The sequence below is a fragment of the Acinonyx jubatus genome, chromosome A3, assembly GCF_027475565.1.
Source record: "Acinonyx jubatus isolate Ajub_Pintada_27869175 chromosome A3, VMU_Ajub_asm_v1.0, whole genome shotgun sequence".
Classification (NCBI taxonomy): Eukaryota; Metazoa; Chordata; class Mammalia; order Carnivora; family Felidae; genus Acinonyx; species Acinonyx jubatus.
The window spans coordinates 7,361,825-7,376,459 of record NC_069388.1 but is presented as its reverse complement, the minus strand read 5'-3'; the positions used below and the strand labels follow the sequence as shown (position 1 = coordinate 7,376,459).

The 14,635-nt window shown below is 39.0% G+C and overlaps 1 pseudogene; it reads right to left on the bottom strand.

The window, feature by feature from the left end:
* Positions 1-11,347: 11,347 nt before the first annotated feature.
* Positions 11,348-11,666, bottom strand: LOC128311342 (ragulator complex protein LAMTOR5-like; annotated as a pseudogene).
* Positions 11,667-14,635: the final 2,969 nt, after the last annotated feature.

Sequence of the window (14,635 nt, the reverse complement as noted above, 5' to 3'; positions counted from 1 at the left end):
AAATAGAGAACCCAGAGATTGATCTATTTAAATACAGTCAATTGATCTTTGACAAAGGAGAAAAGATAGTGCAATGCAGCAAAGATCATTTTTTGGATAAACAGTGCTAGAATAACTGGATATCCACATGTAAAAAAAAATCTATAGACAGACCTTACACTACTCACAAAAATTAAATCAGAATTGATTACAGATCTAAACATAAAATGCAAAACTATAAAACTCATAGAAGATAAACCTAAGAGAAAATGTAGATGGCCTTGGGTATTGCAATGACTTTTTATATATATTGCCAAAGGCACAATTCATAAAGTAAATAATTGAAGAGGTGGTGTACTTTATTAAAATTAAAAACTTCAGTTCTGCAAAAAACAATACCAGGGGAATAAAAAAGACACAAATTAGGAGAGAATATTTGCAAAAGACTTATCAGGTAAAGAGCTCTTATCGAAAATATACAAGGGATTCTTAAGACTTAACAATAAAGGAAACAATCCAGTTTTAAAATGGGCCAAACCCCATTAGTAGACACCTCATCAAAGAATATGTAGAGATGGCAAATCAACATATGAGAAAATGCTCCATATCATATATCATTAGGAAAATACTACATACCTAATTTAATGGTCAAAATCCCAAATGCTGACAGCTCCAAATGCTGGCAAGGATGTGTCACAGTAAGATCTCTTATTCATTGCTGGGGGGATGTAAAATGGCATAGCTACTTTAGAAGAGATGGGTGTTTTTGTTTTATAAAACTAAACATATCTTACCATATGATCAGCAATCATGCTCCTAGATATTTAGCCAAAGGAGCTGAAAACTTTTATCTATACAAAAAGTGGATGTTTATAACAACTTTACTCATAATTGCCAAAATTTGGAAGCAACCATATTGTTCTTCAGTAAGTGAATAGTCTATAGTGTATCCAGCCAATGGAAGATTACTGAACACTAAAAGGAAATGAGCTATCAAGCCGAAACAACATGGAAGAAACTTTAATGGATATTACCAAGTAAAAGAAGCCAATTTTAAACATCTATATACTATATTATTCCATCTATATAACATTCTGGAAAAGGCGAAACTGTGGAGACAATGGTCATCATAGGTCACTGGTTGTCACAAAAAGGTCAGTGGTCACCAGGGATTAGGGAAGGAGAGAAGGATGAGTAGGGTGACCAGAGAGGATTTTTAGGGCAGTGAAACTATCTGTATGATGCTTTGGTGAAGGGTACGTGTCATTAGACATTTGTTCAAACCCATAGAATGGACAACACAAGGAGTGAACTCTAATGTAAACTATGGACTTTGGGCGATAATGATATGTCAATGTAGTTTCATCAGTTGTAACAAATACCCATTTTGATGGGTGATGTTGACAATTGGAGAAACTATGCATGTGTAATAATAGAAGCTTTCACAGTCTCATATTGAAGCTAAAGAGATACATATGGTTCTAAATTTGGACTGGAATAGTGCCACCATGAGCCAGCATAGGGTGGTATATCCACAAAGAGATGAAGAAATGTCAGAAACAAAAGTTGGGGGGAATAAGGCAAGACTCAGCTACCCCTCTCCACAATGTCATTTTCTTTCCTTGTCAACTAACATATTTCTGGACAACATTTAATTTTGAGGCCTTTTTTCATTAAGCTATTCATTCCCTTACCTCATATTCAGCATGTATCTATTGAGTAAGTAATACATGTGTGACATTAATACATTCAACAAGTATCAATTGATCATCATTATGTATTAGATACAACAAGGACCAGGACTATTTCCCACCCTCAAGGTACATTTTATTTTAGTATAGTTGTGTACATATCCATAAATATAAGTGAATGTCCAAATATATGACAACTACAAGTAAAGTGATACAGATGTTCATTAAAGAATTATGTTTTTTCAATGACCGTAGGCGTCTAGAAAGAATTAAAGAGAAAGGCTGACTTTTGATTGGGTCTTCAAAGATGAATAAACAAGTTAGGAATCGGGAGACAGAGAATCTTTTAGTAAGGGGAAAAGACAGTAAGTCATGCAGAAACAGAAGGGCAGAGGAGTACAGAAAAGAATATTAATTGAGATTGATTGGGGTTAAATTACGGGATAGAGCCATGGTGACTGAATCTTAAGAAAACAAGGAAAAACATTAACAGTGAAGACTGGGATAAAGGCTAAAATGGTCTTAATGAGATTTCTGCTGGATCTCTTATGGCTAAAAAGGATACGTGAAAATAATCATTTTAGATGTACAGCAAACCTAGAGAAAGCATTATCACAAAAGATCATTTCTGAAATTGAGACTATTAAGTATAAAGAAGATAATCCCCACTTCTGAAGAAGTGGCAGAAAAATAGATACAATTGGACCAAGGTAGGAATATTTATTTTCATACTTACATTTTACATTAAGAGTTCTTGAAATGTGACGTATAAAGAAAGGAATAGAATCAGATTGAAATAGAAAATTGGCTATGCAGTAGCAATGCAAAGGGAAGAATGGATTTTACTGTAAATAATGTAATTTCAAAATTTTAAGGAACCTATATGAATCTTACATTGCTGCCCCTACCCACCCCATCATTAGAGTGTCTTTTCATAAAAAAAAAAAAAAGAAGAAGAAGAAATAGTTTGGGAGAGTAATTGAGTTAATATCAAAGGGAAGTGCTTTCAGCTGGTAAGAAAAGCACTCTACAACACCAACCTATTATTACTAATGATCGTAATCATAATGACAAAGAACTACACTGGTAGAGAGTCTGCACCTTGTCTTTGAAAGGGAGTAGAAAAGAAAGAGTCTGTGTGTTAACATTGCCTATAGCACTGTAGGATATGCAGCCAAATGCAGGTAGGGAAGCAATTTTTCCCAGTAGCTGGAATTTACTTCTTGGATCTTTAGACACAGAGGATCATCAGATAACCGTTAACCAAAAAGTAGTGAGAGGAATCCAAGTGCCCATTGAATGTAAAGTCTTAGCATTGTGCTGGGACACAAGCATCAGTATTAGACATGCTGTTATAATAATGGACCTTATTTGGCACGCACCTATGCCACCCACCTGTTGGCTGTTTGCAGGATTAGAGCGAGAGTGGGCGGATTTCCTTCCTGTTCAAAGCAAGAGCAGTTTGTCATTCCTCACTTAGGATTTAATGTGTGTTTTAGGGAAATTGCTCCAGTAGAAAATGATAAGAAAGAGGAGAGAGAGCATCTCCTGTTAATACTCATGTTTGAAGAATTCTGTGGTGAACCTTGCTTCACATCGGGGCTAGAAAAATAATATAGACTAAGCTTTTTATGAGGATATGTTTATTTTGTTAATACAGTTGGAGTCTGGCACAAAGATGCTTGATTAGTACTGTTTCCTTTTTATCACCTCTCCTTAATTCTGTTTGTATCATGAACCAGATAAAGCTCAGATATAGATCCTGGAGAATGTTGTTATCAGATCTGGTGGATTCTGATTTCTTAATATCTACTTGAGCAGCCACTCTAAGTGCTTATGTCTGTATTCCTCTCTGCTCATTAGACTGTGTACTCATTGAAAGCAGGGATGTATTCATCTTAGTATTCGTGAATGTGGAACATCCACCGTGGAGGAGATAAAGGCAAATATTTAAAGAATAGCAAGAGAGATTAAGGGTGCTATTGTAGCCCCAGCCCATGTCTATGATTAGGTCTACCATGTCCAGTCACCTGGGATGACAATAAAAGTGATGGGAATCCTTGGGAATGCAAGAGAAAATCTCATGGCTCTCAATGAAACCAAGTGAGTATGTGTGTGTTACCAGGGGGTAAGAGGCTTCCTATCAGCACCATAAGGTGGCCAGAAGATTACGAACGTCCAAATGTTACTTGACTGATTGGTATCGATCTCATGGCCAGAAACAACCAAAAAAAACCACCGATGATTCTTGAGTTTGTGAATTTTGAATAAGATATAAATCTGTTTCAGGACAGGGCATCTCCATCAGTCTGCCATTGGAGACAATTAAGGATCTGGTCCACAGATTTCTAAGAGACCTAGATATTCTTTATACTGACTCATCATCCACCAGGACTGAAAGCAGGATACAAATTGATGAAAAATGGTAGGACTACAACCCAGCCTGATCCATAACTGTTGATTGGCATTCTGCTACCAAACCCTTGAAATTTTTCTTCCATCTCCATAAACAGCACCTATAAACTAGCAGAGCAATGTTTGTTTCTTCCCAGAGATAATTATCATGAAGTATTTCTTCCATGGAAACTTTTGGCAAAAGTTTTGACTTGACAGCGTTTCATCCTAAGTTGTAATTTCTCCTGGATTTGCTGTGCCTGTTGGTGCCTCTTCTGGAGGGCTCTTCCCTCTGCAGTGGTGGTGGCTGAGGTGAAAGTGTCTGAAGCCCCACTGCTGCTGACAATACAAACTCTTACCTCACAAGGAGAAGCTCATGCTCTTGAACCCACCAAACTCTGAGATACCCCTACCTAAGGAGGAAGGCTTTTTATATCTGCCTTATCCTAGAGGGCCAGGGACGTCCCTTCTGTCCTTCAGTTTCTTTTTATATAATATTTCGCTCCCTTAAACATTCAACAAACATGTCTTGAGTTTCTATGAAGTACTATAACCCTTGCCTCAAACCTTTTAAGGAAGAATAACTTGTCTCCCAGATATTCTACACATAGGAGTATACCTTCGCCACCCTCCTTCATCTAGCCTGAGGATTGGGTTCTATTTTGTGGGAAAAGAGGGAAAGAAAACAAAGACAAAAGAAAAGAATATATGAACAAGTAAATCATCAGTTATTTTCCATTCTTATTATGATCTTTCATGGACTGGATAATTATCCATCCATCTGTATTTTCAGTAAAAATTTTATTGAGTGTATAGTATGAGCACACACTGCCCAAAGGGATGGAGATACAGAAACATTTTAATGGAAGAAAGAGATATTAACATGTAAATAATAAACAGACTGATCAGGGCTAATTTGCCTCCTGGGAAAGGAATTTGCCCCTATTTTATCTCTAAAAGGAGAGTCCTGCTTAAACCCTTTAATCATTTGCTTGATTCCTTGTAGAGAATACTTTTTTTCCCCCTAAGCAAAAGACATGACTAGAATAAAAATAAATACACTAGCCTTAGTATCATTTGTATTTAGGTGTGGCCAAGTGACTAAGTTTTGACGGTCAGGGTATCAGTCAAAATGATCAGGCATTCTTTCAAAGGGAAAAAGTATTCTCTTCTTATGTTCTGGAATGTGGACATAGAGGTGCATCATTTTGGATTATGGGCATGACCGTAAGACCCTAAGATAGAAGGAGCCTGGTTCTCTGACAGGGAGACCATATCATCTTTTTCTGTATCATTATATGTGAGAGAAACAGTCAGTCTCTTGCTTAAGCTACTGGTATTTTGAATTTCCAATATGCAGTTGAACACACCCCAACTAACTTACAAACTCTTGTCCTGCATGACTACTTCACGACACTCTTTTCAGTGTTCATGAAATCATGAACTATTCAAGGTAGAGAAGATCTTACAATCACTAGTTTATGGTTTTCAGCGAATGGACCCAGAAGTATATTGTCTCCAAAGTTGAGCATTGTCTCCAAAGTTGATTATGTAGAATCCATTTTCTCTCAATCTCTATTTCCACCTACGTTTTGACTTATTTAACTTCATGCCAACTCTACCCGCATGAGTTATCCATCTGTTTATGCCACTCCTCTTCTTCACATGAGTAACTTGTGTATATCTGAAATAACTGTGATCACCAAAATCACCCCTAAACATACTGAAGAGCAGCCTAGAAATGTTGACCAGGAAAAGAGTAAGTTTGCTAAATCTAAAAATTCGGAAATATAAAATTTATCCTTGATTCTTCTCCCTCATGCTCAACATCAAATCCATCAGCAAGTCCTTTGGTTATACCCTTAAATATATTCTGAATCAACCTTCCTTTCTTCATCTGCACCACCCATTCTTATTCAAGCCACCATCATATCCACTATGGATGACTGCAGTGGTGTCTTCAATGATCCACCTGCTTTCCTGCTCTGTCCTTCTATAGTCCTTTCCCACAAAGTTGTAAGATTAATTGTATGGTAATTTAGATTTGTGCAACTTTCCTGCATAAAATGTTTCATTGGTTTTTCATTTCCTTATGCTCATTACACAACTCAAGCCTTTTGTCATGACCCATAAAGCTCGTAAGATCTGGCTTCTCCCTAGCTCTCCACCTTATTCCATACCAGTTTTTTTAATTATAAAATAAACAGAAAAATTGAAGAATAGTACAAAAGAACACCCACATACTACTTATTTTTTAGATCATTCCGTTCCAACCACACTGGGCACTTTACTCGAGTTTTTCGTGTTCCTAACCATCTTACAGACTTTGAATTTGCTCTGATTGTCTCTGATTGTAAATCTTTCCCTTAGGTCATTGCATGGCTGCCTCCTTATCTTTCAGACCTCAGCTCTTCTAAGAGACACCTTCATTGACACCCAGTCTAAAGTGCCCTTTCAACTCTAGTCACTATCATGAATCCGGATTTACTTTTCTCCTAATGATTACCATGATAATTTACATGTTGTCTGCCTGTACTAACTGGAATGTGCTACCTTTGGGGGTGAAGTCATACCCATCTTGTTCCTATCTATAATCTTCAGTATCTAGAGGAGAGACCCCCACCACCACAGAATAAGGGGTCAATAAGTGTGTGTTGGCTTTTTTTAATGAAATAATTAATAAAAGAACAGTAACCTGAGATAGATGGGCACTCCCAGATCCTTAACCTTGAGACAACTTCTTCTGCGTCACTGGCTGGCTAATACACAACAACAAACAATGAAGCCAATCAAACAAAACAAGCAAAAACCAATTGAAAGTGTTTTAGCTAACTACTGCAGATAAACGCACACCCCCCAAAAAATCATCAAACACCAAAGATCAATAGCCACTGATTTTATTTAATTTAATTAATATTTGCTTTTCCTGTTGCAAGACCCAAGCTTTTCCTGGACTGAGGGGCATCTTCAACTCTTTCCGCCACCACTAGCTTTTCTCAGATGATCCATTTAGCTGTTTCTTCCATCCAGAGTAACTCTCTCCCACCACAGGCTTCTAGTAGACTTATCTGTGACACACAGAGGAATGATTACAGCCCTTTGTCTTCCGACAGTAAGATTAACCGTGTTCTCACAAGGGGCCCCAGCGCTTCCAAGATGGTATCTTTTTTCGTTTCCAGAGGTGTGAATGCAATCTCAGGCACACAGAAGTGCTGCCAATAAAGTCTATTCTTGTCAGCTTCACAAACAGCCTCATTACTTGGTAACTGCAAACATGAGTTTGGAGTTGCTGCTCCTGCCAGGCTGAAGTCTACGGATGCTGAGGTCGAGTGATTGAAAATTCCAGATTACAGGCAGAAGGGGATGAAGAGTTGTTTATAGCCCTTGCTCATCTGCTAAAAGCCTCTGGCCAGAAACAGTTCTCCGTTTGAAGGAAAGTAAATGTCTTCCACAGCTGAAAATAAGTGTGTTTTGAGAGAAGTCTAGGCAGGACTTGTGGCAGGGAGCATGGCTTGCAGGCCTGGGGAAGGCACAGGGAGTGATAACTAGCAATCGTTCCTCAAACCAGGGAGGTCCTGGGCAGAAATCAGGCAAGGCTGGGAGCATTAAGATTTAGCTTTTTTCTAAATGTGAAATGGCATTCGTTATGCCACTGCAGAAACAGACCTGTCTTGGTTGAATTTGGCTATAATTGATAATCGTATCATATTTGATGTAAGGACTCTGTTCTCCCTGACTCGTTGAAAAGCTGAACCACACACCATTGGAACCAGCAGTGCCAAGATTCTGATCCAATATCCAGGGACATAAAGACCTTAGCAATCTCTTTATCTCAGATTGTCTTCAATACCAGACTGTTCCTCTATTACAGCTTCAAGTAAGAATTAAAAGCAGGAATACATTTCCTCTATTCTCTGTTTCTCCCAACATTCAACATCTACACACATATTCGTTCAATTATTAGAAATTATAAATTGAACTCTTTCTGTGCACCAGACACATCTTAGGTTATGCACACTGTCTAGAGCAATTCGATGGCATGGCCCCTGCCTCAAATTTCCACTGGAAAACATACATTAAGTAAATAACCATGATGTCGTGTGATGAGTCCAATAAGACAGGTAGATATCAAGGATCAGGAAGCTCAATCACTGGAGGGATTTTTCACCTTCAGTTTGGGAGAAGACTTCTTGGTGTTGGAAACCACAGAAGTTAAAGAGAATGAGATTTCCAGGTCTTGCCAGGAAATAGAAGAATTAAACAAGGAATTTGTTTTCAAAACAAATAGAAATATCCTCAGAGATTAATGGCTGTAGATGAAGTTGCAGGCAGACCCTTGGAAGAATGTAATGAAATTTATAGACTTTCTCCCTCAAGAGTGTAATGCCCATAAATGAATACACAAAGTCTTTAATGTAGTTTGAGAGAGATCTCACAGAAGTCCCTATAATGGGGGCAGGTTAATAATCTAGGAAAACTTTAGTCTAAACTCCTTTCATTCGTTTTTACCTTTATTTTTTTTTTTTTGTTTATTTTTGAGAAAGACAGAGACAGAGCGTGAGTGAGGGAGGAGTAGAGAGAGAGAGAGAGAGAGGGAGACACAGAATCTGAAGCAGGCTCCAGGCTCTGAGCTGTCAGCACAGAGCCCAACATGGGGCTTGAACCCATGAACCGTCAGATCATGACCTGAGCTGAGGTAGGACACTTAACCAACTGAGCCACCAGGTGCCCTTGTTTCTACCTTTAAAGCAGTGTTTCTCAAAGTAAGGGCTTGGGTCAATTGCATTAGAAACACCTGAGATGTTTGCTTAAAATGCAGATTCCTAGGGCTCTATCTGCGATCTATATAAAAAAAAAAAAAAGTCACTCTAATGTGGAGTCCAGGTCTCTGCTTTTTAACAACTACATGTGTGTGATTCTGTGCAGTGAAATCTTAAGAGCTCCTGGGAGATTCTGGTATATACACCCTAAACCCCAGGGCATTTCCTGTTTATTTGGACTCGCTTTGACCCCTCCCTCTTAAATGAGAGGTGTTTCAGGGCTGTATCCGCTGAGAGGCATAAAGGACTTCTCTCACAGAAACTTCCAGAGTTAGAACACACCCCTCCTATGTATTCCATAGAGTAAAGTCAAGATTTTGACAGCAAGCTCTGTTCATACCCACTTTGTTCCCATCGGTTTGTCTTCTCTGCCCAAGGAGCTTGCAAATTCTCGGACTTGGTAGGTCCTAGCTTCTCATCTCGTATCCCTCAGATCGCTGGGCACGTGTGTGTGCCTCAGAAGTATTTATTGGTTATGGAACCAATGTTCTTTCTTCTTCTTCCTTTCACACAGCTGGCCAGCCTCCCTGTCATTACATCAGAATCCAAAGGTTTTGTTGTCTTTTGCATTTTGTTTTAGGCTGTTCCCACGCTCCTGTGTCTACATCATCCAGGCTATTTTATCGAAAAATGTTTTGTTAGATTTATCCTCAGCTTTGCCTCTTCCTGCCCAGCCCTTTCATAGAAAGTCCTTTGTGTCGAGCAAAAGTCTCTAATCTGCACATCTTCCTCTGAGCTCCAACAGGGCTTCCAGGTGAGCATCCTGACCCCAGCCTGGAACATCTGCTCAAGTGGTCCAGAGCAGCGGGCAGTGATTGTGTATGCAGCACTCTTGTCTGATGGGCCCTGGGTCCAGCACGCTCAGGGAGGAAGCCATGAGCACAAATGTTTGCCTTGCCGGCTGGAAGTCCTGAAAGCAGCTGCCTGCTGATTGATGATAACTTGCATAATGACATTGAGTGTTCACATGCTGCCAGGCATGAGTGAGACCCTGCGAGCTCCCCTGTGCAAGCCCTTGCCGGTTGGCCAAATCCTTATCTTCCAGCATGCAGGCAACCGAAACAGCAAGAGCCAGAAGGTATCTGATCCAAAGATGCCCATTACAACCCCAATGGTTTTAACACATGAAGGGGGTAAGGGGAGGGGGGGAAGACTTGATGTTTTCCACTTGCAAATTTACAAAGAAAACTACACACAAGGGGCTCAAAGCAGACATGACACCTGTGTATTGGAATATCAGGATAGGATACATTACTATTTTTATGTTTTATGGATAAAAATGGAGTCTCTTATAGAGCTCATAGAACTGGCTTCTAGAAACATTTCTTTAAAAAATTCCTCTAGTGAGGCCAGATTCTAAGCCAGCCACAATACTTATGTTTATCACCTTCCTATAGAATTCTCTTCACTGCTGTGAAAAAATGGAGTCTTTGAACTTAAGATGGCCTGTCAAAGTGGTTAAAAATGCCATTGTATAATGGAAGATTAGCAACATGCAATAATTTGCATTAATATTTCTCAAGTCACTCTATTTCACCCATTTTCTTTGCCACTGATTTAGTTGAAGCCCTCACCACTTCCGTTATTGACTCTAGTGGATCCTAAATGATTGCCTTGCCTGCTGTCTTACCCTACGCATGCCCTCTGCCACATGACAGAGAGATTTCCCAAGGTCACAGGCAGTCAGGTTATTCTCAGTAACTCTCTCTAATTGCCTTTGGAGGGTAGTGTCCAAACTCTCTGTTGCAGATTAGGGGCTCTGTCCTAACTCCCCACTTCTCTCCAAATGCAGATAAGTCTACTCAGTGAAGGGATCTATGATCTTCAACATGGCCAGGCTTCTACTTCTTCATGTACAGAGAACACGTCATGCTCTATCCCTAAATTTCTGTCCGCCCTAATTGGCCTGCCTTTCATATTGGTAGGCCATGGCACTTACCATGTTGAGTTCTGCAGAATGTTAGTCTTGAAAGATGTTATCTGGGCCTGTTAAAAAAGACTTGGCCAAAGAAACTTGAGAAACTGACGGAGATTATTAAAGCACACTATCATACTAGAGTCTCTGAGATATCCTATTATAAAAAAGAAAGTGATTTTGCTAGTTTAACCAGTCATTTCCCAAACATAGCTGAACTCGGAATACAGTTTTTGGAAATACCTCTCAGTGTGTTTCATGGGTCAACAGTCTGGACAATTTATTTTTTTTCCTCCAACCAGATTTATTGAACACAACAAAACTCTGTGTACAAAATGACCTAGATCTGCTCCTTCAAAAACATGATCCTTTCTTACTAATATTTTGATAAGTCAGTCCATTGAGTGTCAAAATGCAGCTTACTCTATAATTAATAGCAAAGTGTCCAATGCACACTAAATAATTGGCCTAACCACTGGAACTTTAATAGTTCTGCAATTTAATTAGCATCAGTAGGCTTGAGCCCCTGTGACAGGCTGCTGGAGAACTCATGTCGAGGCCATTTTGCGCACTGCCACTGTGATGCCATCGTGTTTCTGGATCATGATGTTCCCATTATCTGATTCTAGATACACCATAGGGATATCAGTGGGGTCTGAGGTTAGCTGAGCTGCTGGATGGGCTGAAACTGATATCACCCCAGCATGTCCTCTGACTGGGTCCCCTGGCCAGATTAAGTTCTTGTGAATCTGTGTGTAAGACTCCAACAATGGATAGATTCTACACTGTGTCCTCCAAGTGCTGCTTCAAGGTCTCCTCGATCCCACTTGCTGTCTGCCCAGCCCCAGATCCCGCAACACATCGCATCCTTTTCCACCCCAGGCCCAGATATAGATAGATAGATAGATAGATAGATAGATAGATAGATAGATAGATAGATAGAAAGATAGATAGAGGCACCTGAGTGGCTCAGTCAGTTAAGTGTCTGACTTTGGCTTAGGTCATGATCTCACAATTTGTGGGTCCAAGCCCCGCGTCAGGCTCCGTGCTGACAGCTCAGAGCCCAGAGCCTACTTCAAATTCTGTGTCTCCCTCTCTCTCTCTGCCCCTCCCCTGCGCGCTCTCTCTCTCTCTCTCTCTCTCAAAAATAAATAATAAAATGATAAAAAAAATGCATATGTATTGTGTAATGTATTATGCAAATGTATAAAATTCGGCAAGTTCTTTTGTTTTACTTACGGCACACATTCATCTCCCTTAGCAAAGTGTTCTATAACGTCGGCCAAGTTACTGATCATTTTCAAATTAGTCAAGATTCCTTAGGTTATAATTTACAGAAACCAAATTCAGATTAGTTTAAGCAAATGGAGATTATAGCTCGAATAATTGGCAAGCACAGTGGTAATGATAGTCTTCATTGTAACTCGGTGGTTCTCAATAGAGGGTGATTTTGCCCTTCCTCATCCCTCTCCCCAGGAGAAATTGGGCAAAGTCTGAAGGCATCCTTGTCCCAACTGCAGGAAAGTGGGTGCTTCTGGCATCTAGTGCCAGGTAGAGGTCAGCACAAGAGGCTGAGACTCTTCCCCCAATGAGGAAATATTTAGCCCAAAATGTCAGTGGTGCCAAAATTGAGAAACTCTGAGAATAATTAGGTCCAGACACTCCAAGTCATTAGGAATTCTTTAGTATTCTCCCCTCATGTCTTCGATCAAAGCTGGGTTTTCTCTTTGTCTGAATAGCAGGAAATATGGCTGCTGTCTATATCACATTCACTTACGTCCAATTCTATGACCTGATTAGAAGAAAAGTCTTCCTTACCAGTTTCAATCAGAAAAATACCAGAGAATTCATTGGATTGGTCCAAGTTCGATTGATCTTGTGATCATTACAAAATCACTCCTGTAGATGTTACAATGTTCCCAGCATGGGCCATGTCCCCATCTTCAAGGTGAGGGGTGGCAAAACTCTATTAGTCAGACAAAAGCAACATTTATCACACTTTCTTGGAATTCACTTGCTTATTTTAAAATAGAAACAATAATTTATCTCATAAACTATTGTGAGGCTTCTTTTTAATGCATGTAAAAAGTCTGACCGAATATTTGAAATATGGGAGATGTTTAATGGCAGATAATATGATTGATAGATATACTTTTTAAATATTTTTATTGTGGCAAGAACACTTAACATGAGATCTACCCTCTTGACATATTTCTAAGTACACAATACAGTATTATTTACCATTGGCACAATGTTGAGTAGTAGATCTCGAGAATTTATTCATCTCACATGACTGAGATTTGATGCCCTTTGAACAACAGCTCCCTTTTTCCCTCTCCTTCATCCCTGGTAACCACCATTCTGCTGTTTCTATAAGCTCGCCTATTTTAAAGACCTCGTATAAGTAACTTATACAGTATTTGTTATTCTGTGTCTGCCTATTTTACTTAGCACAACGTCTTCCAGGTTTATCCTAATTGTCAGGATTTCCTTTGTTTTAAGCCTGAATAATTACTTACATATATAGTGTATTTTCTTTCTTTATCTGCCAACGAGCATTTAGGTTGTTTCTGTATCTCGGCTAGCGTGAACAATGCTTGCAATGAACATCAGAGTGCATATGTTTCCTCTAAATGCTGATTTCAGAGTTTTTTGGATATATGCTCAGAAGCAGGATTGCTGGCTCATGTAGTCTATTTTTAATTTTGTGTGGAACCTCCAGACAGTTTTCCAGAGTGGCTGCACCAGTTTGCATCCCTACCCACCGTGCATGAGGGTTCCAGTTTCTCCACATCCTCACCAACAGGTTTTGTGTTTTATTTGGTTTTGTTTTGCTTTGAAAATAGCCATTCTAACATGTGAGATGACAGCTCTTTGTGGTTTTGATATGGGTTTCTCCAGAGATTAGTTATACTGAGGACCTTTGCATATACCTCTTGGCCATTTGTATTTCTTCTTTGGAGAAATATCCGTTGCCCAGTTTTTAATGGTGATTGGATTTTTTTTTTCTCTTGAGTTGTAGGAGTTTCCTTATATATTTTGTATGTTAATCAGATGTATGGTTGGCAACTATTTTCTCTCAGGCTGTAGGTTGCCTTTCACTCTGTTGATGGTTTTCTTTGCTGCCCAGAAGCTTTTGAATGTTGTCACACTTGTCTAATTTTGCTTTTGTTGCTTATGGTTTTGGTGTCCTATTGATTGGTAGATATTTAATGATTATGCAGATTAAAAGGCAGATAAGAAAGCAATATAGTCCATCTTTGATATGAAAAAAAAAATCAGTATCCTATGCAGTCCAGAAATCAGAAAATACATTATTTCTATTTCAGTTTTGATTTTTATTTTCAAATATCAGCAATTGGGCATTTACATTTGCTTGCTTATGGAAATATACCACAGGCTGATAAAATCTATCTTGTAGTTGTAGTCTTAGGAGTCCACTTAAAGTTGTGAAATAGACAGTTTGAAATGTTTGGTGTTAAGGCAGCTTTTAAATCCTCAGACCAATTAAGCCTAATTATTGAGTGAATAGTAATACTTTTCTTCAACAGTGTGAAGGTTGAATTAAAATCCATTTTCAAATTAGAAGGTAACACCTACTAACTGTCAATCAGTCAAGTGTTTATTTGAGGATTGCGTTAGAAAAAAAAGAGATTAAAAATACTAAGTCAGGTCTTTCTTTCATTATGAACATTATACTTAGATAATGCAAAAATCTTACATTTTTTTACCAGTAACATAGCAAGTCTAAGACAGACCTTTCTGAAACTCATAACCACGGTCCAGTGAAGGTTTCAAGCATATGTGAATTGGAGGTAACATACGGGCTTAGAATC